Source organism: Neophocaena asiaeorientalis, unplaced genomic scaffold (assembly GCF_003031525.2).
Source record: "Neophocaena asiaeorientalis asiaeorientalis breed wild unplaced genomic scaffold, Neophocaena_asiaeorientalis_V1.1 scaffold92, whole genome shotgun sequence".
NCBI classification, from domain to species: domain Eukaryota; kingdom Metazoa; phylum Chordata; class Mammalia; order Artiodactyla; family Phocoenidae; genus Neophocaena; species Neophocaena asiaeorientalis.
The window spans coordinates 4,331,754-4,356,451 of NW_020174057.1; the positions used below are offsets into that span (position 1 = coordinate 4,331,754).

The following is a 24,698-nucleotide window of genomic DNA, read 5'->3' on the forward strand; positions in this document are numbered from 1 at the left end:
AAAGTTAAAGGAATATAACAGAGGGTATGAATTCTGTCAGGGAGAACCAGGGAGAAGACTCCATGGAGAAGTGGTAGCATAGAGAAAACTCAGTTACTTGCACAGAGGTAAAACAGACGGAACAAGGCCCTGGCCTAGAAGTGGCCTGACCGCCTGTATAGGGGCAGGCAAGGGACAGGGTGGGCAGGACGTCCAGATCCGCACGTACAATCTGTGTCTGATAAGCGTGGCAGCAGCCAGCATGTGATTTCCCAGTACAGCTGTCAACATCACAGGGCCAAGAGCAGGAAGGAAGGGCAAGTCCCTACAGGCCCAGTGACAGGGGCACAGGAGTGGGTGATAATAACAGCTCCTGGCAGCCAGGCAGCAGCTGATCAGGGCCACAAAATCTGGCACGAGTAGCAGGGTCCCTGAAAGCTTTCCCAGCATCACTGCCTCACACCCACACCCATACCCATGCTCGCACACATATACATGCCCCACTCTTCCTTTTATTAAAAGTTATAACTATTTATCAAGCATAGCCCCTAGAGCCTGGTTTCAGTCATGGTTCCACCATCTATTGACTGTGTGACCTTGGGCAAATTTCTCAAACCCTCTTATAACAGTAGGGCTCCCCAGCACTGGGGTGATGGGAGGAGTCAGTGAGATCACGTGTAGATAGTGCCACAGAGCCTGGCACATAATAAATGCTCAAAAAATAGGATGCATGAAAATGAAACCAGTGCTGGTGCCAAAACTGGGCCCACGCATGAGATTCAAATAGTTCCCACAATAAAGATGTACTTGAACCTGGAGCAGTGACCAATCTTAGCTAATGCTGCATCTCAGAGCGTGAGGTAAGTTACCTTTATATCTGGTCTACCTGTCTCAGGATGGGTCTATGGGCTGGCACAGGGTTGCACTCCAGGTGAGGGTCAGGGAGAGAGATGCAGGGTTTGTAAACCTGGCAGGTACATAGTACACTGCCAGGCAGAGGTGTGAGCATTCTAGAACAGAGTGGGGGTGCAGCAGGGGCAAAAGCACATAGGCAGGCCAGGAAGCCAGAAAACGAGGGCTGAGAGGTGAGTGCACCACTAGGAGGTGGAATCAGTGATCCAACCAAGAGGTCCGGGTGTAAAATTCCAGAGCGGTGGAGGTTGGCTGAAAAGATAAGCAAGCTTGAATGAGAACCCTTCAGGAGTGGGGAGACTTGAGTTAATTGTTGGTTTAGGAATAGATGGTGAAAGTGAGGGAGAAATTAAATGAGCGAGAGAGAGCATGATTGGTGGGTCAAGTGTCTGTAAGGAAGAGAGGGGTCGGTGGTTCGGTGGAGTTACCTTTGGAATGGAGGAGGCTTTCCTCTCCAAAAAAGGAGAGGTAAAGATGTAGAGAAACAGCGAGATAGGGAAGAGAGAGGTTGAGGGAGCCTTTATGTGGTGGCCTCGGTCTCAGAGAAGAATGAGACAAAGCCATCTGGTGGGGAGGGTTGGGGGCCGTGAGGCAGAGGCTTAAGGAAAAGGTGTCAAATAGTAGGGGAACTTGGTAGGAAGATGACTGGAGATGAATCACTCCACCGTTGATTTCGGCATATCTGGAATGCACCTACCCAGGCTCCCTCAAATGGAAACTGAAAGTCGCCTATACCCACGACCTCAAATAGCAAAACCAAGCTCATCCTCCCTAGCTCCATCAAGCGCCTGCACCTACTGCCCCCGCTTCCTACCACAAACTCTCCCCTCCACACCTACTTGCCTCTGCAGACCCTGCTCTCAAAGGCCACCCAGGCGACCCAGAGACACTGGTGCCTTTTCTCAGTTCTCATTCTTACTGCCATCCCTAGAGAATAAATATCCTCTTTTCTTCTTCGTTTCCCTTCCCTTCCTCTCTCTCCCTTTTTCTGATGTCCTAGATGTTTTTGTTTAGACCAGTGTTTTTCAAATGTGCCTACAAATTGCCTGGGGAGTTTTGGTAAAATGCATATCATAATTGGAAGTCCTGAGAATCTACATTTGTAACAAACTCCCAGGTGATGTTGATGTTGAGGGTCCTTGTGCTGATTCCACACTGTTACGGAAGAATCCCTTGTACTCCTTCCCCATGGAATTCCCACCTCTCTTCCACCCATACTTCTCCTGAGGGTTTGTGCTGCTTTCTGCTGCAGTTGCTGCTTTTGAGAATTGATGGACCTTGTAGTCAATGCATAGCCAGCTCTCCACCCATGCCTCCACATCAACCAATTCTGATACTGCTGGGAAGGAGGGAGAAATCAGTTCGTTTTACACAGGAGGTCACATACTTTAATTTTCTTTATCATCCGAACTGTGGCTTGCTGGAGGGACATTTCTGGCCCTCTGTGGGCCTTTTTCATCGAAGTGTCTCTCTGCCCACTCAGTCCTTCAGCCTGTGCTCCCCTCTGTGGTACATGCTTCCATGACAAAAAGGGCATAAAGGAACTGGGTTCTCATAATGGGATTCCAAGGCCTTTAACACTTAAGCAGTAGGGACATGTTTGAACAGAGGGGTCTTCCCAGGCCCTTGAACCCACTGCATGCAGCCAGTTATTCCCTACACCTGTCCCTAAATGGCACCCTGACCAGAGGAGGCCATCTCATTGAATGACTTATAACTTTGGGATCTACTTGTCATAGCAGCCTCACGTTAGCACGATAAAACTTCTGAATGTGGCTCTTTCTCAGACCACTTATAGCCTCCCACCATGAACCGCTGATCAGAGCTGAATGTGATGTATTCTGTAGGGCGGTTTGCCAATAGACTATCAGAGATTGAGACAGAGAGGCCTTCAGAATTCTCTAAAGATTCCTTGCCAATCATCTCAGTCCTCCAATGTCCACCTTAGTTTTTATTCTGGCCACTTTAATAACCTTTTGCCTTCATGCAAAACACATGCATCTTTGTGCATCAATATCACGCCTTATGTGATGGGGGAGGCTGTCACTCAGCCATTTAAAAGGATGTGTCTTTAAAAAGGACATGTTCAGGGTGTGGCCAAAAGCTTGCGTGAAACTGTAAGTGGAGAGGATTTCACGGGGTGTTTGAGCAAGGCTGTCTGGGGGAATTATAAGAGTCCGGAGCAATAAGTATCATGTAGGCTGTTTCAGAAATTAACTGTATGTGAAAATAGACATCATCTGGCTTGCTTAAGTGTAAGGACAGGGAGCATATGGGCCCAAATTTGGCTTCAGTTTCCCTGTGAAGTTAATGGGCGTGGCAAGTGCTAATCTAATTGTGGCAATTGGATCAGTATATTTCGCACAGTCAGGATTTTGTAATGAGATGCAGTGGTTATTTATGTTCTGTACTCTTCCCCACAGACTGCAAAAATACTCTTTGCTCAACTCTGTCTAATCATTGCACATGTCAGCAGTCAAAGCTAATGACAGGGGGCTTCCCTGGTGGCGCAGTGGTTGAGGGTCCGCCTGCCAATGCAGGGGACACGGGTTCGTGCCCCGGTCCGGGAGGATCCCACATGCTGTGGAGCGGCTGGGCCCGTGGGCCATGGCCGCTGAGCCTGCGCGTCCGGAGTCTGTGCTCCGCAACAGGAGAGGCCACAGCGGTGAGAGGCCCGCGTACCGCAAAAAAACCCAAAAAACCCCCAAAAAACAGCTAATGACAGAAGGTAAGTTTATGGGGCAGTAACCCTGCCAGTTGGTGTAAAAGAGCTATTCCCCGAAAAAAGGTTTAAGCAATCATATGAACTTCAGTCTGACTGAGAGGGCCTCAGTGGCTTGGTGATCCCCAAATAATGATCTTTTGGTTAGGTTGGTAGTCAATGTAGGAGTGAGGGTTAGGTGGGAAGGTTGCAGCTGATTGTTGTTTAATGTATAGAATGAGTCTCATGTTATCTCTTTCAAGGTCAAGTGTAAATCCCTAAGTCTGGTGTCTCTGTCCACCAAAACACTCACTGGTCACTTCCTAAATCAAGGTCTATTTAATAAACACTTAGCAAATACTTACTAAATTCTAGATGCTGGGTTAGACCTTGGAGAGTCAAAGATAAAAAGATGTGGGACCTCGCTTTAGGAGTTCTCTATCTAATTTTGAAACCTGGCTACTCAGTGGACTTATCACTGTAGCTTTTAAAACACTGATGCCTGAATCTCTTCCCAGATATGTTAAATGAGAATCTCTGGGACTGGGCTCCCAAAGCTGTGTATTTAACAAGTTCTCAAGACAATTTATTTTTTTTCAAGACAATTCTTATGCAGCCATCTCTGCAAGAGTCTACAGATCTGAGTTTGGGGACCACTTACCTATATTGCTTATTTGATATACAGCAATGTTCTTATATATGTTTTATTAATTGTTTTATATGTCAAGTTTATACAACCCGATTTAAAATTACTTGAAGAACTATGAGTTCTTACATTCTCAAAGTCAAGCATAGTATTGCGTTCAGGCCTTTAATAAATCAGCATTTTTTTTTTTTTAAAGAAGATGTTGGGGGTAGGAGTTTAGTAATTTATTTATTTATTTTTGCTGTGTTGGGTCTTCGTTTCTGTGCGCGGGCTTTCTCTAGTTGTGGCAAGCGGAGACCACTCTTCATCGCGGTGCGCGGGCCTCTGACTATCGCAGCCTCTCCTGTTGTGGAGCACAGGCTCCAGATGTGCAGGCTCAGTAGTTGTGGGTCACGGGCCTAGTTGCTCCGCGGCATGTGGGATCCTCCCAGACCAGGGCTCGAACCGTGTCCCCTGCATTAGCAGGCAGATTCTCAACCACTGCGCCACCAGGGAAGCCCCTAAATCAGCATTTTTTAATCCTGAATGCATTCTAGAATTTTTTGGAGAGTTTTAAAAAAATACTGATACCAGGTCTTCGCTCCATACCCATTAAGTTAGAAACTCTAGACATTGATTCCTGGGTATTGACATTTAAAATTTTCCACAGAGGTAGAGAACAAATATATGGATACCAAGGGGGAAATGGATAGGGTGGGAGGAATTGGGAGACTGGGATTGACACATAAGCATTATTGATACTATGTATAAAATAGACAACTGATGGGAACATACTGTATAGCACAGGGAACCCTACCTAATGCACTGTGGTAACCTAAATGGGAGGGAAGTCCAAAAGGGAGGGGATATCTGTATGTGTATGGCTGATTCATTTTGTTGTGCAGTGGAGGCTAACACAACATTGTAAAACCACCATACTCCAATAAAACTTAATTTAAAAAAATTTCTCCAATTGATTCTAATACAAATCCAGAGTAGAGACCCATTGGAATAAATGTTTTCTGTTGATGACAATGAATATGCAGAATTGTTATCTTCCTGGAACCAGCATGTACCTTTTGATAATTCCTTCCATTTGTATGTTTATCTTCAGTGTTCAAAGTGCTTTCATCTGTCCACATAAATCTTGTAAACACCTGGAAGAGGCCTCAGAGATGGTCAATGCCAGAGGTCAGCAGACATTTCCTGTAAAGGACTAGATAGTAAATATTATACTTTAGGCTTTGTGAGCCTTGTGTCACAACTACTCTGCCCTAGAATGAAAGCAGCCATAGGCAATATGTAAATGAACAGGCGTGGGTGTGTTCCAATAAATTTCAGTTACAAAACAGGTTGGAGCTGGATTTGGCCCTCAGGCTGCTATTTGCTAACCCCTGGTCTACACCAACACTCTAATTTTATGGTTGAGGAAATTGAAGTCAAACGGTGATGTGATTTGACTCAGATCTTATGGCTAGAAAAAGGCAAAAATAAGCCTGAAGTTCAGATATTTAGGCTTAAAAAACAAACCCAAACAATGCCCCACAGTCAGTGAATAGTGTTTTTAAAAATTAAAGCATCGAAAAGAGAGTTTTCTCATCTTTACCTTCTGTGTATGACTGGATTTACTGTGTGACGGTGGCCATGTACATGTTTATTACTCTACCCCGACTGCGAGCTTGTAGAGACTAGAGCCTAAACTTGTTCAATGTTGTGTCCCCAGGGCCCTGGGGCAAAGTAGGGCCCAGTACCTGTTGGTGAATTGAATATATCAAAGCCGTGCATTTGGAGCTCAGTCTCATGTATTTATTTTCAAGACAACCTGATCCTGGCTGGCTCATTGACTTCCTTAACTAACTTTCATTAATATCTAGCTTATTCAGCTGTGCTTGTGCTCTTTGTAACTTCAAATAACATTTATATAATGACAGAAAAAGACTTGGGGTTGTCACAGTGGGTAAAGCAAAGGTCAGAAGTCTAATTACTTTAAAAAAGTTCACCTTCATGTTTTGCCAAAAAACAGTAAGAAATCAATGTGAGCGCTATTCTTCCTGATATAGGAAGAATAGTGCTTCACTATTCCTCCTCTTCACTTTTTTCCTCTGTCCAGGCATGCAGGACAGTATACATGTGATACATTTCTCTCATATGTTACATCCAGAACTACCCTCCCACCCCCACCGCCCTCAACCACTGTGCAGACTCTCCAGTTTGACCTCGGGAGGTACTGTTTACAGTTGGATGAACCTGGGACTCTCCCTTCTTGATTCAAGCTCAGCAAATGGACAAGAAAAACCTGCAGAACCTGTTCAGCAATTTCAGACTATAAACAAGCAATCCAAAGGGAATGGGGGTAGATATTACTTTAGGACCGCAATTACTGTCTTCTCTCCCAAGGTTGTCAACACACGAGGCTGAGCAGTGGTCTGAGAAAGTTGCTCACTTTGCAGGCGGGTTTGCTGGTTGGCATGCAAGTAACGCCATCCTGGGTACTTGCTTAATGCAGGTGCAATGGGCTATTATCTTATGTCCTTTACTTTATCAAAACATATGTTTTTCATACACATATACACACACCTTCACACACACACACACACACACACACACACACAGTGGCTAATGTCTCAGTATAGAAAAAGAGTAAGACCTAACGTTATGGTCTTACAAGGGCAAAAAAACTTTTAGAAGATAATTTATACTGGGGAAGAGTGGGTCAGATGCTTGGGAAATAAATGAGGACAATTTAGCCATCAAATACAAGGTGTGGCTCTAATGTCATATAATTTTCATAGCCACTGTACAGAACCACGTTATTTGACTTTTAAATTTTGTACCATGATAATTTGAGAGATACAAAGAAAAATAGACGACATGGTTCCTGACATCTACTAGTTGACAGTCATTTGAGGAGAAAGGACAGTGTACAGTGTACGTATATGTCATTGAATGAGTGAATGAATGATGTACACATTTAAAAAAAATGATAAAGACTCCCGACACCTTTGAATGAAATAGATGACACATTTTACATGAATTCAGAAGGGAGGATTTTCTGTGTGTAATGGAATGGCTAGGAGATGGTGGTATTTGAGTTGTCTTGAAGGACGGATTTGGATAGTAAAGGGGAGGGTGAAGGCCATGCCAAGCTGGAGGCTAAATCAACTGAGGCATAAGTGCAGGGTGCCATCTGGTTGAGGTAGTGCATTTTCCCGAGGCGTGGTGGTGCCTTGGTTGTGGGGTAAGGTGGAAGTGGCTGTGGGAAACTGAATGATGTGGTGAAGTCTGTGGGCTTGGGTTCAAATCCCAGCTCTGCCATTCTTCATCTATAACTTGGGAGAAGTAGTTTAATCTTCCTGAACCTCAGGTTTTTCTTCTGTAAAATGACTAATAAAAGTGTCCATCTCATGGGTTATTTTGCAGATTAAATGAGATTATCCATGTTAAACTCTGTGCAATGCTTGGCACAAAATAAGCACCCAATCAATAATAGCTATTAAAGTATGGCAGAACCTGAAGGTCAAAGGGAATAATAATTTCCCAGACAAGTTAGTACTCATCCTTTTTAGGCATCTGCTTGTGACCTAAAAATCTCTTCTCAGACTACCACTTCTTTCCATTCTTGCCTGTGATTCAAGCAAGGCTGTTCCCATTGTGGAGAGCTGCTCCAGGAACTCATGGTAGGACACTCTGAGACTAAACATTAGACTAAACATCATGAGTCAGGACTTCGGAGCTCTAATGTGAGTGCTACGACTGACACATTCTCTGTGCCTTTGATTATCAAGACTTTACATCTATAAGATGGCCTTTGGTACTGATATAGGGAGTGAATCAACATTACCACACTACCATCTTGCACTCCCTGAAAGGTATAAAATTCTAAGTGAGAATAGTATTTCTCTTTGTGCACTTTATTGCATGTGTGCTAAGCTGCAACTAAGAATTATAAAAGAAAAAAGTAATAAATTACGTTGGGAGTATTCAAAAGAACCCACAAGATATGCCCTTAAAAAGATGGTTTATAAATGAGGAAACTGAAGTCCAAATGGTGGATCTAACATACTCAAGGTCACACAGAGCAGGAGATCTCCTGATGCAAGTTGGAGGGCTCCTTGTCCCTGCTTGCTAATTATACTAATCCTACTTGCTAATTTATAGAAGCATTGGCTCCTTTATTTTCCCAATAATTAGGACCTTCAGTTAGGACTGAGAGTAACTGTCATTATTGGGTCCAGAAAGAATTATGCCAAGTAAAGATTATGCATGGAACATTTGTTATGCAAAGTGCTGCCTTCATAAGTAGAGAGACCCCACAGACAGTGTTCCCTCCCTGGAACTGCCAGTGTGTCTAAATTGCCAGAGCATCTTCCACCAGCCTACATACACGGGCTGCTCCTTTGATGGGCCTGTCATGGCTGTTTGATGGCCATGAAATACCATTTAGGAGATGGGTTAATGTCTTTTTGTTGTTGATCCTTAACCTTCATGGAGCCTGAGCCTCTGAGGGGTTTCCTTTCATGCCATGTGCCCAGAAAAGTTTTCTCAGCCTGAGTCTGTCCATCGCTGGTTGCTAGGGCCAGGGTGTGCTGACTACCGCTGTGTTTCCCAGCAGTGCCAGCGGGATCTTTTTCTTCATCTCTGTGCCTCCAAAACAATTCTTCCGGAGTAGCTTTATGTGTGCTCCTGCATGGGGCTGAACAGTTAATGGCTTGGGGTTATATGCATCCTGCCCTTGCCCCTTGTGTCTGAGCCATTGGGATCTGACTTCCAGGGCAATTGCAGTTTGGCTGCACCCCAGGGCATCCTCTTGAGAGTTGGCTACTCTGTCCTGTGCTGTTTGGAGAGCCTAGAAAAGTCCCTTGGGAAGCTTATCGGATGGTCTGATGAGAATAGCGGGAGCTTGTTTCCCAGAGTCAAATTGCCGTTTTCAGCATCATCTTTCCTATTGGGTTTCTCTTATAAGAAAGAAATATAAGATAAATATACTCTTTTCCAAAGAAGTATGGACTTTGATCATGATGGTTCCAAGGAGCCTCACTGTGTAGATACCTCTCCTCCCACACTCATGTGGCAGCTTCTCTGTTTGCTTTGAACCTGGGTGAGACCAGGTGGTTTTATAACCCCCCACTATTCCCTCCCATCCTTTCCTTCTCACTCTCTGCTGTCCCTTGACATTTCTGATTCTTAGAGGATGGCCAGGCAGTGCTCCTCAGAATGGGTTGAGCCAGGTAAGCTTCTGAAGGTATCTGAACATCTAAAGACCCCCAGCAATCACAGTCACCACATCATGGTAAACAATGTCCAAGAGAGACTGACCAGGCCTGAGGCCTGGGAAAACTTGATACAATAATAACCATTAGCAAGTATTGAGCATTTGCTGTTTATCAGACCAGAGGTCAGCAGTTTATAAGAGTTGTATTATTTGATGTTCACAACGTTCCAAGAAATTATATCTTCTATTATTCCCATTTTATAGATGAGACTATTGAGGCTCTAAAAGGCTAAATGAGTTGCCTGAAACCACATAGTTAGTGGCAGAGTCAAAATTGGCTTTCCAGGGCTGTTGGACCCCGGAGGCTATAACCTTAACCACTATGTTACATTGATTTAGTTCTGGTGTGTGGAGACTATTGCCAGTTTGAAGAATAAGCTATGTCTAGATATAAATAAAGCACAAATAGTCCTTTCAAACTCCAAAGGACAAGAGGTTATCCTCGTGACTTTGCTAGGAAACATAAGACAGGTTGTGGAGTGTTTTGGGTAATTCTAGGTATTTGAACACCTGTTCAGCTATTCCTGGATTCAGTGGTGGGGGTGAGGGGAACATGGGAAGAGTGAGGTCATTATTGTAAAAACCATTTCCTGAGAGTGCGACTTCAGGAAATGCTGGAGCATTAAAAATACCACTTGTGTGGGAGCAGTGGTAGAAGCATGACTCATATTCGGCAATTGTGTCCATAGGTCACAAAGGATTTGGGGAACACAGGGGATATTCATACAAGATTGTGTTTGTGGGTGGTTCATTATGAAATTTTTAGTAGGTTGAGCAGCATGGTCAAATTTCGAGAAGAGTGACATTTAAGATTCTCCATGAAAATAGTGTGACTTGACTCATCCATTTATACATTGATTCACAAACATCAGTTGTCCACCTACTCCATGCAAGGCCTTGTGCTGGATGCTTTGAGGGTAATGCAAGAGGAATCAGCATGGGCCTTGCTCTTTAGCGCAGTGCTTATGAATTGGTAGCAGTGAAGCAAGCTGCTTTCTTTAATTCTTTCTTTCTTTGCCCCTTGAAGCTTTGATGAAAGGAAGCTAGTCCTTAAAGGAAAGCATTTTGCATTATTTTCCAGCACAAATAGTTTCCAAAAACCAGGTCTGGTAACTCCCAGGCCTTTCAATCAGGATGCTGTGATTATGAGGAGTGAAGAATCAGGAACTGGATTGGCACGGTTTACATACCTTTGGTCACTATAGAATGAGGCAGGGTAGAGAGGATAGGAATTGTTCATTGTTTATGCGAAGTGTGCCCAGAGGAGATTTTTTTGCTTTAATAGTTTAAAATTATATTTTATATAAAATTTGAAACATACTAGAGTACAATAATGATGACCCATGAAACTACCTCCCAACCTAAGTATCAGAATAGTATCAATAACTTGCATCTCCCTGTGTGTTCCTCCTGTAGCCTAATGCCCTCCCTCTCTTCTCCCCTCCCAGAGGTAGTCAGTACCTTGAGCTTGCATTTACCTGACAGAGTATGGACATTTCAAATCTGTCAATCTGTATGTGATGCTGTATATGAAGGAACACTGGCAAATTCACAAAGAAATAGCTTAGTGACCAGGGCTTATTTTGCCACTGCTGGTAGATCTGCGACTGTATTTGCTTCCATACAGGGGCTCAACCTGCACACAGATGCAGTTCCTCCTGAAGGGGCTGCAGAGCACAGGACTGTAAGGATGGGCCAGAAACCTGGTAGATCTGGCTTCATCTCTCACCTCAGTTGGCATGAACCAGCTGTATGACCTCAGCCTAATAATGTAACCTCTTTGAGCCTCAGTTTCCTCATCTTAAAAATGGAGATGAAGTGAGAAGTACCTGCATTTCAGTGTGGTGATAAGAATTAAATGAATCAACGTACAGAAACTGCTTGTCACGTGGTTAGTACTCAATTACAGGTAGTCAGAGTTGCAATTCAGCTCAAAGGAAAAACTAAATAACTCCTTGAAATACTGTACAGTGTCCTAGTTATTGTTAAGGAAATACACAGAATCGAAATTTGGTCATTTATATTATTTCTCCTTTTGCTTTTTTTTTCCCCCTTTTTATAGTCCTTCTCTCACTCTTTACCATTGGATCTTAACATGTTTGCCGATGTTTTATATAGATCATCAAGAGAAAAGTAACTCAGACAGTTAAGTATTTTAGTCAAGATGTGATATGATAGAATTCTAGTTTAAAAGTGTGATGCTTATAGTGAGCAAAACTAATGCAAACTAAATGTAACCATAAGAACTAATTTAATCATTTCTCTGGGTTGAAACTAAATGTAACCATAAGAACTAATTTAATCATTTCTCTGGGTTGGTGGTATTGGATTAGCAAAATTTTGGTGGTTTAATGAATTCAATTAGTTTTTTCAATTATGTTAATCTTTAAAATTTATAGGTACCAGTACATAAAAGTAAAACAATTTTTTTTTAAGTTTTTAAAATTTTTTTCCCTAGTAAGCAAAGCCTTTCTTACTCTTAGAAAAACTTTGGCTTTGAATAACATATATGAAATATATCAATATAAACATATATGTGTGTACATATATACATATGTATATATATATATATATGTGTGTGTGTATGTCTATGTGTATTCACTAAGTTTTCAAGTTCCTTTTGCTGGATTTGACAAAGAAAGTGGTGTTCAACTGTGAATTGTTACCTATGAATTAGCTGGGAAACAAATCTTAGGAATTTTTTGGAATTAACTGAGCTCATTCATTCAACAAAATATTCAGCAAATATTTATTGCATAGGTGTTATGAAACAAGTGTACTTTTAGGGACTAGAGATAAGTCATAAATGCCAGGAGATGTGAAACCAAAGATGCCATTTTTTTTCCTGTGTGGTAGTTTTCAAGTTGAATTTTAATCACAAAATCAGTGCATTTAAGAACTATCCATTTGAATACCCATTTATAATAGAAACAATAGAAATTTAGGAACAGAATGATAGAGTTCCTTAATAGATAAATATATGGAATATAAAGAATAGATGGGATTGAAATGTATCCTGTCTACGTTAAGTGCCAGTGCACTTTACATACGATATCTCAGCTGTTCCTATGACTATGAGAGATAAGTGTTCATATCCTCATCTTATTGATGAAGAAGCTGTGGTTCCAGGAGACTGTGGGATTCGTTCTGGATTCTCAGCTAGGAAGAGACACCATCAGTATAAAGCAACCTTCGAGTCTTATGCCAAAGTCTCCTTTCTCCTATTAGAAACTTCCCTTTTCAAATCGGTAAGAAGAACACATATGACCATTCTCATATGTGTTAAATATTGTTTTGGAGTTCTAGCCAGTGCAAGAAGATACAAAAAATCAGTAGAATTAGTATTTGAAAACAAAATTAAGATGTCATTTTTGGATATTGTGATTGTATACTTTTAAAAACTAAAGTGAAAAGTCTAAAAAACGACTATAGGGCTTCCCTGGTGGTGCAGTGGTTGAGAGTCCGCCTGCCAATGCAGGGGACACGGGTTCGGGCCCCGGTCCGGGAAGATCCCACATGCCGTGGAGCGGCTGGGCCCGTGAGCCATGGCTGCTGAGCCTGCGCGTCCAGAGCCTGTGCTCCGCAACGGGAGAGGCCACAGCAGTGAGAGGCCCGCGAACCGCAAAAAAAAAAAAAAAAAAGACTATAGGCATCGATAAAGCAGAAAGATGAATGCAAAATAAATATATACGAATCACTGAGTCCTTTATCTCAGCTCATAGTAATGACATAACATCTAAATTATTTAAGAATAAGTATTTTTAAAAGAGAGTTACGTGTCTTATTTAATGTAGACAGAACTTTACTGAATAATATTAGGGAAGACCAATGGAAAGGTGTACAATTATCCTTAAAAGTAATGATAGAGAAAGACTTCTGTTTTATTCAGTCAGTTTATAGGTTGGACATAATCCAACTCAAAAATCTCAACAGAATTTTTGAACTTAACGATGACTATAATTTGTTTCTGCAAAAATAGATAGCATGTTTTGAGCACTTACTATATGGCAGACATTATTCTAAATGTTTTACATAGAATAAATACCTCACTTACACAAAACAGATAGGTGTATTTATTATCCCCATTTTATAAATAAGGAAACTGAGGCCAAGGGAAGGTAAGTAACTTGCCCAAGTTCACATGATGGTTAGTAAATCGCTGAGCCAGGGTTCTAAATGTCCAGGGCCCACATATGTAACGCTGCCATGCTCAACTAAGAACATTAACTAGTATTTTACAAAGTGGAATGTTAAAGTGGAGCTAGTCTTCCCCAAATAAGCATGTAGATAAATGGAATAGTATAGTCCAGAAATATGTGTACTGTATAGAAGGATATAATAAATAATGAGACATCTCAAACGAACAGCAAAAGAATTATTTAATACATATTATTTAGGATTTGTAGCTAGCATTTTTTGAAAAAAAAATCAATTTAATATTCCCAATTTCATGCCTCATGATAAAAATGAACTTTGAATGGCTAACATGATTGGTAACAGAAAACATAGCAGAAAATATAAGTTATTGCCTGTCAGAGGTCTGGATAAACTATTATTATTATTTTTATACTGTGAAGTGACAGAAGAAATCACAAAGGGAAAGATTGACAGATTTGGCTACATAAAGACTTGTAAACACATGTACAACAACAAGAACAAAATAACTTAGGTCACCAGATGGGAAAGGATCACATCAGACATGACAAACAGAGGCCACCATCTGTGGTAAAAATCCTCAAAGGAGAAGTAAAAGCAGTGGACCGGTTCTTCTCCACGTGCTGGGCTGCGGGAGCAGAGAAGACCCACGTCTAAGGTGGGAGCAGGGCTGGTGTTGTGGGGATGCACCTGGGGTGTCCTCGTTGCACGTGGCCTGTGCACAGGGAGAAGGGGGCTGATCTGATGTCTGGCAAGGCTCTGGGAGCTGGAGAATTGGAGTGGTCCTCGGGTAGGGCAAGATGTGGTCACCTAGGAATTTTGACTCAAGGAGGGTCCTTTACTACAGAGGGAGAAAGAAAGGAAAAACTGAGAGAATATAACCTGGATGTGGAACGAATCTCTGTCTTGGGAGAGCCATCCTAGAAAATCTACCTCAGTGACAAGGAGAGAAATGGCTTCCATGGGCAGAGAAGATGGTGGAACAGTGTTTCCCATTGTTTTTCCATTGCAAAATGGAAGGTCTGCAAGCAGGAGAAACAGGACGCCATGGTAGGTGGATATGTCTTAGCTGTATGTAAATTCTTCGTTTATTTTTGGCTGCGTTGGGTTTTTGTTGCTGCACGCCGGCTTTCTCTAGTTGTGGCGAGCGGGGGCTACTCTTCGTTGTGGTGTGAGGACTTCTCATTGTGGTAGCTTCTCTTGTTGCAGAGTACGGGCTCTAGGCACGTGGGCTTCAGTAGTTGTGGCATGCGGGCTCAGTAGTTGTGGCTTGGGGGCTCTAGAGCGCAGGCTCAGTAGCTGTGGCGCACTGACTTAGTTGCTCCACGGCATGTGGGATCTTCCCAGACTAGGGCTCAAACCTGTGTCCCCTGCATTGGCAGGTGGATTCTTAACCACTGAGCCACCAGGAAAGCCCAGCTGTACATAAATTCTTTATGTGGTGATTAAAGGGCAGTGATTTCTAAGGACAATCCTGGGCCTTAGGAGGCCATGTGGGAACTTGGAGGGAAATAGAAGCTTTGAGGCATCTCATGAGCCTTCACATGAAGAACTCATGTAATACATTGGAAAAAAAGACATGAATAAGCAATTCACACAGTGGCAATGACAACCAGCAAAGAAACAGAACGGTGATCACCTTCATGAGCATCCAAGCACATGAAGCTGAAACAACACTTCAAGAAAATGACTTTATGTCTAATAAACCAGCCTCCTTCCACTAAATCTAAGCTCAGTGCTGGCAGGGAGTTTTGGGTTTCGTTCACTGCTCTCCTGTATCCAGAAGAGTGATTGGTCATAGTAGACACTCAACAAATATTTGTTAAATGTAAAAGACAACACTTAACTGTCCTGTTTGTGGCAAAAGCTTGATAATTCAATCATTGCCGATGGCATGCTAAATTGGTTCAGTATTTTGGGAAAACAAGAAAACAAGGCAGTGTATCACCATGCATATTATAATGTTTAAATCTTTTTAATCCATCAGTGTACTCTTGGGAATTTATTCTAAGAAAATAATTGAACATCAAAAAAAAGCTATATGTATGAACTTCTATAATACTAGAAAAAGTCAAAAACAGAAAACAAGGTTAATAAACTACATATATCATATAAATAAAATATTATTTATCCATTTAAAATAATTAAGAAGACCATAGAGATGTAGAGAAGGATTCCATAATGGTAAGAGAATAAAGCAGAATACAGAGGGGCCTTCCTGCAGCTTCCAGTGCCCTTTATTGAAACACATCTTCCTGCTCCTCTGAATCTTGCTGCTGTAGGTGCAGATTCTGTAGACACCCGATAAAGCTTCCGGTGTCACCATGATGCTGCCGTGCCCAGCAAGGGTGACTGCTGCTGTTGTGACACTAGATGTGCTTCCACCTTAATGTCACATCTCCTACAGTGGTCCCCAAATTGTACAACCTTGTCTTCTCAATGGGGTCAGAAAACATTGAATGGTAAGGATGTTAATGCTGACCTTTGTCCTTATGCTGTGTTCCAAATCATCACACTCCTCCCAACACTGTTTGACCAAAAGTATGTGTCCAATTCTAACTGTTTAAGTTAGATTTTCTTCGAAGGCCTTGCAGTTTCTCATGCAAATCAACCCCAGTGGGTCTGACTCTACGCAAGCCCATGCTTGCCTGAATCCTACAGTGACAAGAACTACTTAGGCGTAAATTAGGACCACTGATGTGAAAGGAATTTTTTGTTAAGTGGTGAGATGTGATATGTGCTTTTATTTGAACAATGTTTTTATATTTTATACTTACAAATATTTTAATGTAAAATATAATGTAATATATAATATATACTGTAAAATATACAAAAACGAAAACTCAATTACTGATATCTGTAAATTTCTTGACAGTTCTTGAGTTACCACTTTGTGCATTATTCTTGTATTTTTTTATTTAAAAAATTACTAATATAAGGCATGTTTGAAACCACTGGAAGATTTATAATGAAAAAGTTGATATTCTTCCCTTATTCCATGCAATCCATTTTTCCTCATCTGAAAAACAGATGTTAGTTGTTTGCTGTATGGGTCTCCTCACATTTCTCTTTTTCTTCCTGCTTATACAAATAAACCTAAATTCATGTCCTCATATATGGAGAGGCTGTGTTTGTGTTGATGGAATCACCCTATACACAAATTTGAAACTTGTTTTTTTCACTTACTCATCTGGACATCTCTTCTGGTCAACTAATATAGATCCCACCAATTATATTTATAGTAGCACAATATTCTGTAGTATAAATGACTCCTAGTTAATTCAATTATTTCCTTGTTTTTGGACAATCCACCTATTTCTTGTGATTACTGTATTTTATTTTATTTATTTTTTTTTTTGCTGTGCCACACAGCTTGTAGGATCTTAGTTCCCTGACCAGGGATTAAACCCCGGCCCTTGGCAGTGAAAGTGTGGAGTCCTAGCCACTGGATCACCAGGGACTTCCCTACTGTATTTTAAAATGTTACAATAAATATACTTACATATACATACACATATTATAAATAAATATATGATTATGAATACATATACATTTCCATACACACAAATAAAATTTTGGCACTTTTATTTCTTCCAGATATGATATTGACGTTGCTCCATCATGTGTTTTACATTTTAATGTATGTTGCTATGTTTCCTGAAAGGAGATGGCAGTTTACAACCCCATCGACCATGTACTGAGTAGGCACATTCATTTCCCTACCTCTCCACTGAAGTTGAACATATGTTAATTTTTTGCCGATTTTATGGGTGAGAAGTGGAATCTCATCAATATTTTAATTAGAATTTCCCCAACAATTTGTTAGATTGTGTATATTTTCATAAGTTTATTGTCCTTTGAGTTTCACTTTTTGGTAACACTGTTTATATACTTGCCCATTTTTCCATTGGGATGTTAAGCATTTTGCTTATCATCTGTAGGAGCTTTTTATCATATGCATTACAGTCTGTGACATAGGGGAGGAAAAGCTTTTTCCTCTATCCATCTTAGGTTCATTGGCTGAGGCCCTGTAAATTAAACTGACAAAAGACAGGTTAATAAGAGAAAAACAGATGTTTGTTAACATGCTCATTGTGCATACACATAGGAGTACTCAGTGATCAGTAACTCAAAGGGGTGGTAAGAACTCGGTGTTATGCAGCATCTTAACAAAAGAACAATACATTTTGACAGAAGTGATGAGACGAAGGAAAGGGACCTTGAGTTTCTAGGGTGGCAAATTGTGGGAAGGTAAATATGTGGGAGAACTAATGGAAGATAAGAGCTAGTTAGTAAAGTTTGTTATATAGGTTTCTCTGGTGTTGTCTCTGCGCTGGTAAATTTCTAGAGTGTCTCCAATTAATTTCTGTTGTTCCTGGTAGAGGGAGGTGGTGGGGGGAGGGGGGGAACACCTTTGCCAATATATGTCTTGCTTTTAGGCAAATAGGGGGAGGGCAGAGAGTTTTTCTTGTATTTGCTTTTTCTCAATTGTCTTTAGCTCCTAATAATCCTTATGCCAAAGAGGCATACTTTGGGTGGCATATTTTGCTACCCATCAATAGTTTAACTTTTAACTTTATCTAATGGTGTCTTTTGTCATAAAAAAAGGTTTACATGTATGTAGTTAAGGACATCTATCTTTTCCTTTATGATGTCTGGGTGTCCTATTTTGCTTTTAGGAAGACCTTCCTTCCCTAGATTATACAAATTTTTCAGTATTTTCTAAATTTTCTATTTTTTTGTTTACTTTTAAACTGTTTTCTAGAGATCCAGCCTTAATTTTCTTCTTACCTTTCTCACTGTTCTTAGATGATCTCATTTACTCCCGTGGTGTTAACCCCTGACAATACACTGATGTCTTCTAAATCCGTATTTTAATCAAATTTCATAACTCCTACCACATCTCCAGAGCAAGCCTCATATATTGAGCACCTCACACACACCGAACTGAACTTATGATTGTTCTCCACAGACTTTCTTTATTGCTACCTCTCTAGTCATGGATGCACCACCATCACCAGTAGCCTAGGTCCAGAAACCTGAAAGGGATCCTGCAGTCCTCCTTTTCACTTAACCCAAATGTTCAACAAACCTTCATCTCTTATTATTTCTTTCATGTTAATTTCTCTTGAATCTGTCCACTTCTTTCTGCTCTCATTTCAACTTCCTGTACAATTGCAACAGCCTCCCAGCTGCTTTCCTTAATAAGTGTTTTCCCCATTCAATTTAACTTTAAAATTGTCTTTACAATTATCCTTCTGAAATGCAAATCAGACTAGACCTATATCTAAAATCCTTCAATCCTCTTCTAAGAAAAGTCTGAATTTCTAGGCATGGCCTTAAAAGCACTAATGAAAACAAACTTCTTGAGAGCAAGTCCACATCTTATCTATTTTGATTTTTGGTATAATAAAATACATATGTATGAAAAAACAAATTTCTGGGACAAAATCTATCAGATGCATGTATTCTGTTAGTGTCAGAAGCTAGATTTAATTTTATATGTCTCCTTTGTAATTATTTGAGTAGTTTTCTAATGAATCATAAATAAGGACCAATATTATACTGGATGCCATAAAAAAGGAGGCTCAAATTGAGGAATGAGAATAAAATCTTTTGAACAGATACTCAGAAGTGAATTTGTCATGCTGATTTTATATCTTGAAGGCTTTGATACATCTTCCAAATTGCTTTTGAAATATATTGTTCATGTTTAAAACACCTCCAGCTGCTGGTTAAAATCTTTGAGTCTGAAGTATCATGGTGTCTGCAACTAACTTTCAAATGGTTCAGCAAAAAATTATACATATCATATATACATATATATACACATATGTGTATGTACATAACTGCACAGATATACATATGCATATACAGAGAGAAAAAGCAAATTTGGCAAATGTTAACAATTAGTGAATATAGGTGAGGGGTACATGAGTATTCATTGTACTATACTTTTACATTTTCTGAAGGTTTGAAAATTAGCAAAAGAAAATATTAGGAAAAAGAACTGCAACAGCAGTGTTTGAGAGCATGCATTTTAAAACAATCTCAACAACCGTAATATTAAAATAGTTTTGAAAAAAATCTTTCATTATTCAAAACAAAAAGTTGTATAAATTTTAGTTTTTTACTTCTTTAGTTATAAAGATGAATGTTTTTCATGTGTGTATAAGAACTTTAACTTCTGCTTTTATGAATGTTTTTTGTCCATGTTTCTATAGGGGGTTTATTTCTTAAGAGCCTTTTATATATGATATAAGTGTTTCAATACTTTTTAATATATAAACAGATAATTCTGAAACATATGTCATTATATGAGAATTTCATGTATTATAAAGAAAGTACCACAAACCAATGGAAAAGGGAAAAATTGGAAAAGTTGGCAAACTCTCACTCACATACACATATGTGAGATTTTTACCATATCTCACACTAATATAAATACCAAAATTAATGCTATATGATTAACAAGTTGATTACAAAAAAGTGTGAAATGTTAAAGAAAAGTTAAAATGAATACAGATAATTATTGGTTGATCTTGGGATTGAAAAGAACTTTCCAGGCTTCCCTCATGGCACAGTGGTTAAGAATCTGCCTGCCAGTGCAGGGGACACAGCTTTGAGCCCTGGTCTGGAAAGATCTCACATGCCATGGAGCATCTAAGCCTGTGCACCACAGCTAGTGAGCCTGTGCTCGAGTCCATGAGCCACAGCTACTGAGCCCACATGCCACAACCACTGAAGCCTGGGCACCTAGAGTCCGTGCTCCGCAACAAGAGAAGCCACTGCAATGAGAAGCCCATGCACCGCAACGAAGAGTAGCCCCTGCTCGCCGCAACTAGAAAAAGCGTACACGCAGCAACGAGGACCCAATGCAGACAAAAACAAATAAATTAAATTTAAAAAAAAAGAAGAACTTTCCATAAAAATGATGGAGGAAAGAACAAACAAAAAAACTGGCAATACATTTGATTACATACAAACCTAAAAAAAAAATACATAGACAAACCCCAAATAATTGAAATCCTTAATATAAAGAGAACTTGAAATCAATAAAAACAATAATGTCACAATACAGAAAAACAAAAAAATCACAAAACCTGAGTAAGAAAATTCAAGTCATGAAAGAAGAAATCTAAATGCCTTTAAAATATAGGAGCATATATTTTAAAACAGAGAATGCAAGGCACTGGTTCAGTTGGTTTATAGCAGTTTGTATGAGTGGGATTCAGCTTCAGCTGATGATGATCCAGAAAACTGGCAATAATGTTTTTGTAAATGTTAATGTAATACTCACTTCTGTTAGCAAGAGCACAGCAGGCAAGAGGGCAGATCATCCAGCCATATTTGGCATTGGTCAGGCCCTCATTAGAGTAATGCAATCAATATGGGGTTCCACCCTTTAAAATGCATGTGGAGAAACTAGAGAGGGTCTTCTAAGAGGCACCACTGAAATGATTACAGAGAAAGTCAAGCCAGTGGGGGAAGATTAAGGGGATTGTATTTATTTAGTCTAGAGAGGAAAAAGCTAAATGGTGAATACATAGTTATTTTCAATTATATAAGTATGTGAAAAAAATGATTATCCTGAGGGAAAGCTAGATTATTCTATCTGTATGATAGACAATAAACTAAGAGGAATATGGTTAAATTGCACCAAGAGACTGTAATTAACTTTAGGCCTGGCAAAACTTCAGGGCAGACTAACAAACTAAGGAACCCCTGCTTTTGTATATCTTTCTGAGCAATTTAGACAACTGCCCATCTTGTGGCTTAGTTATAGAATAGCAGGTGGCTGGGTCCTTGATTAGAATTATAGGTTTATAGAATTTTAGAACTGAAAAATAGCTTCAGTAAAGTTTCTCATTTGTATGTTTTGTAGGTTTCTGTTGCCACCCACTCACCAATAACATATACAAAGGAAAGCATAGGATATGGAGCCTTGAAAGTTAGAGTTTTATTGTGGTTGAATGACTGGAGCTTTTTAGAGAATCTACTGAGATAACGTGAACAGATTTTAGTTATCAGTAGGAAAAAGCAAACTGTAAATTAGGGTGGGGTGGTACTGTGATTCTTAAGCTTTTTCCAGGTTACAGGTAAAAACTAGTATTTATCCCAAGAAAAATGCATGTAGTTACATGCACCCATCCCTGGCACCCAGTTCCCCAAATGTAGTGGCCAAGGTAGAGGTAGTGTGATATAGTGGTTAAGAGCACAGCAATTGGGCTTCTTATATCTAGATTCACATCCTACCTTTTCCACTTACTAGCCTTACAATCTTAAGAATGTTAATTTCTCCATGTCTGTTTCCTCATTTCTAAAATAGGGATAACTTATGTCCTGGAATTTTTGGGTAAACATCAATTAAGTAACAAAAGTAAATTTAAAAATATTTTTTAAGTAAATGGCCTGACACAACAGATGCTATAGAGAAGTTGTGATTGGTAATAAAATTGATTCAATAGGTAATGATTGATGTTAAAAAGTGAAAAAGAATAAAAAGGATTCATTGCACTTAGTAATCATTAGTATTACTTTCAGTCATTTTTTTTCTGTTATATGTATGTGTGTGTAAGATTGTTGTGGAGCACTTGTGTACAGGTAGTGATAGATATATGATATTTATTATTGTAGGTCATGGTCAAAAAGCTTGTAGTCATTATAGGTTATTACTTTTATTGTTTTTAATTTTATCCCTTTTTAAAAATCTTTTAGTGTTTTCTATAGGACTGCAATAGATATCCCCACCTCACCTCATGTTATTTTATTATTATTTTTTAAAAATTAATTTATTTATTTTTGGCTGTGTCGGGTCTTCGTTTCTGTGCGAGGGCTTTCTCCAGTTGCGGCGAGCGGGGGCCACTCTTCATCATGGTGTGCAGTTCTGTCACTGCCGCGGCCTCTCCCATTGTGGAGCACAGGCTCCATACGCACAGGCTCAGTAGTTGTGGCTCACGGGCTTAGTTGCTCCGCGGCATGTGGGATCCTCCCAGACCAGGGCTTGAACCCGTGTCCCCTGCATTGGCAGGCAGATTCCCAACCACTGTGCCACTAGGGAAGCCCACCTCATGTTATTTTGAAGTAACATGACACCACCTCATATATAAGGCAACAACCCTACAACAATATACTTCTATCCACCTTCTCCAGCCTTGGTGCCATGATCCTCATACATTTTACTTCTACACGTTACCAACCCTACAACATATTGCTATCTTTTTTGCTTTAAATGGTCAACTTTCCATCAAATAAGTTGAGAAAAAGAAAAAAAAGACTTCCACATTTATTATCTTTGGTGTGCTTACTATTTCCTGTAGAGCTGAGCCTCCATGCTCCACTGTCCTCCCTCAACCTAAAGAACCTCCTTTAGCATCCTCTATAGTGTGGACCTTCTGGCAGTAATCTCTTCCAACCTTTACAATCTGAAAACATCTGCATCCTCATTCCCACAATCAAAGGACATCTTTACTGGTTATAAAGCTGCAGACTGACAGTCCCCCTTCCTCAGCCCCTTAAAGATGTTGTTCCATTGCCATCTGGACTACTTTGCTTTTGCTGTAAAACAAATAGCCCCATCTTTGTTTCTCTGTATGCATTGTCTCCTCTTAACCCATCACGTATGATTTTCGCTTTATCCTTGGTTTTCAGTAATTAGACCATAATATACCCCAGTGTTGTTTGGCTTGTGTTCTTTCTGCTTGAAATTCACTGAGTTTCTTGGATTCTGGAGTGGATACTGTATTTCTAATCAAATTTGAATGTTGTTCAGTCATTGGCCCTCCAAATATTTTTCTCTCTGTCCTCTCCTGAGACTTCAGTTGCATGTCTATTAGATGATTTGATTTGATTTGATCTCTTAGGTCACTGATGCACTCTGTTCTTTTTTCCTTTCAATCATTTTTTTCTCTGAGATTCAGACTGAAAAATCTCTACTGACCTGTCTTTAATTCCACTGATGATTTTTTCTGAAATGTACAATCCTTTTGTGCTAGTTTGGATCCTCTGAGAAGCAAATAAATCATGGGATTAGATTTCCAAAAGATACGTTGGGAAAATATCTGTGAAGGATAAAAGAAAAAGGTAGAGAGAACCTTCAGATTGTAAGTAAAGTTTGATGCCTGTGAAGGAGATGAAAAGGATAGGGAAGGAGGATTGTATAGGAAATTTAGACTTTTACACAGAAGTAAAAACGTTTTGCCAGGCTTATGGGAATTTCTTAATGCAAAGTAACCCACTGGAGAATTCCTACAACTCATAGGACTGGACCTTTATTAATAGCCCTGTGATGCTCAGCTATTGGCTGGGAGCAGCCCGTAGGAGGCTTGGCTTTGATGTGACTGCCACTATAGAGCCAGTAGCTGGGCTATTAGTCAGTTTTACTCCATATGGCAGGAGATCTAAACAGTGCACGTTTATGATTAACCTACTGCTATTAGGCATATTTAATTATTTTTAATATTCTGTTTTAGTGCTATAATTTTCCTTTTGGCTCATTTTAGTGTTTCTGTTTCTTTCCTTAAAACCCCTATCCATTCATTGCATTTATCTTTTCTTTAATAGATTTATAATAGTTAAAAATTAGTTTAAAATCTTTGCTAATTCCAATAGTTAGGGCATTTGTCAGTCTGACTCTGGGCTATGTTTGTCTCTTAAATAGTGTCACATTTTCCTGTTTTATTGCCTGTCTCATAATTTCTTACTGTTTTCTGGATATTGTGTATAAAAGAACAGTAGAAACTGAAGTACATTATTTTTTTTGTTGTTTTATTATCCAGAGAGTGTAAGTTCCTTCTTCTGTCTTTTGATTAGGGTGAGGGACTGGTAGTTCATCTCTCTCCTACAGGGGTGTTGAGCAGGAACTGGATCACAGCTTTAATTATATTATAATTATATCGTATTCACCTGTGATTAATCACACTCCCAACTTCCTTCACAGACTTTCTGACCTTGTCAGTATCTGAGCCAGGAGGAGGTTAGGCTGTAGTTTCATCTTTGAATCAAAATCTGCAGGATCTGGGAGAGAGAGAGCAAGAGGGAGAGTGTGAGAGTTA

General features: G+C 39.9%; 1 long non-coding RNA gene across 1 annotated transcript in view; it reads left to right on the top strand.

Moving 5' to 3' along the window:
- Positions 1–714: 714 nt before the first annotated feature.
- Positions 715–24,698, top strand: part of LOC112405839 (uncharacterized) — a 306,771-nt gene continuing 282,787 nt past the window's right edge. The window contains exon 1 of the long non-coding RNA XR_003004435.1: positions 715–839. This is a non-coding gene — a long non-coding RNA (uncharacterized LOC112405839). The remainder of the gene's footprint in view (positions 840–24,698) is intronic.